Source organism: Trachurus japonicus, chromosome 4, assembly GCF_045865225.1.
Source record: "Trachurus japonicus isolate A0001 chromosome 4, Traja_1.0".
NCBI classification, from domain to species: Eukaryota; Metazoa; Chordata; class Actinopteri; order Carangiformes; family Carangidae; genus Trachurus; species Trachurus japonicus.
Window position 1 is genome coordinate 13136335 of NC_140910.1, and position 1913 is coordinate 13138247.

Here is a 1913-nt window from a genome sequence, read left to right on the forward strand (position 1 = left end):
ACTTGTACATATGGGACAAAAAATAAGGTGCTTCAATATGGGTACCAATCGACTCCAAATGGCCTGAAATGTGCTCCTAAACATGTTCTGGGGGACGCTTTTGCCAAAAGCACTTAGTCAAATTTTCACTTTTCACCGATCACATATACTCTGACTGGGATAGGCAGCTGTGTAGCTGCACAGCGGGAGTCCTGCAGACATAGAAGCGTGATCCATCTGCCCTATTTGGACCACGCTGAACACGCTGATGTGTGTCTCATCTCTCTACGACCTTGCCTTCCCGAGATACTCCTCAAAGGGCCAGCTCAGCATGTTGCTGAAAATGTCAAAGTGCCAACTCCACTTGTACATATGGGACAAAAAATAAGGTGCTTCAATATGGGTACCAATCGACTCCAAATGGCCTGAAGTGTGCTCCTAAACATGTTCTGGGGGACGCTTTTGCCAAAAGCACTTAGTCAAATTTTCACTTTTCACCGATCGCATAGACTCTGACTGCGATAGGCATTTGGTTTGTAGCTGCGCAGCGGGAGTCCTGCAGACCTAGAAGCGTGATCCATCTGCCCTATTTGGACCACGCTGAACACGCTGATGTGTGTCTCATCTCTCTACGACCTTGCCTTCCCGAGATACTCCTCAAAGGGCCAGCTCAGCATGTTGCTGAAAATGTCAAAGTGCCAACTCCACTTGTACATATGGGACAAAAAACAAGGTGCTTCAATATGGGTACCAATCGACTCCAAATGGCCTGAAATGTGCTCCTAAACATGTTCTGGGGGACGCTTTTGCCAAAAGCACTTAGTCAAATTTTCACTTTTCACCGATCGCATAGACTCTGACTGGGATAGGCATTTGGTTTGTAGCTGCGCAGCGGGAGTCCTGCAGACATAGAAGCGTGATCCATCTGCCCTATTTGGACCACGCTGAACACGCTGATGTGTGTCTCATCTCTCTATGACCTTGCCTTCCCGAGATACTCCTCAAAGGGCCAGCTCAGCATGTTGCTGAAAATGTCAAAGTGCCAACTCCACTTGTACATATGGGACAAAAAATAAGGTGCTTCAATATGGGTACCAATCGACTCCAAATGGCCTGAAATGTGCTCCTAAACATGTTCTGGGGGACGCTTTTGCCAAAAGCACTTAGTCAAATTTTCACTTTTCACCGATCACATATACTCTGACTGGGATAGGCATTTGGTCTGTAGCTGCACAGCGGGAGTCCTGCAGACCTAGAGTCCTGATCCATCTGCCCTATTTGGACCACGCTGAACACGCTGATGTGTGTCTCATCTCTCTACGACCTTGCCTTCCCGAGATACTCCTCAAAGGGCCAGCTCAGCATGTTGATGAAAATGTCAAAGTGCCAACTCCGCTTGTACATATGGGACAAAAAATAAGGTGCTTCAATATGGGTACCAATCGACTCCAAATGGCCTGAAATGTGCTCCTAAACATGTTCTGGGGGACGCTTTTGCCAAAAGCACTTAGTCAAATTTTCACTTTTCACCGATCACTAACTGGGATAGGCATTTGGTCTGTAGCTGCACAGCGGGAGTCTTGCAGACCTAGACGAGTGATCCATCTGCCCTATTTGGACCACGCTGAACACGCTGATGTGTGTCTCATCTCTCTACGACCTTGCCTTCCCGAGATAGTCCTCAAAGGGCCAGCTCAGCATGTTGATGAAAATGTCAAAGTGCCAACTCCACTTGTACATATGGGACAAAAAATAAGGTGCTTCAATATGGGTACCAATCGACTCCAAATGGCCTGAAATGTGCTCCTAAACATGTTCTGGGGGACGCTTTTGCCAAAAGCACTTAGTCAAATTTTCACTTTTCACTGATCACATATACTCTGACTGGGATAGGCAGCTGTGTAGCTGCACAGCGGGAGTCCTGCAGACATAGA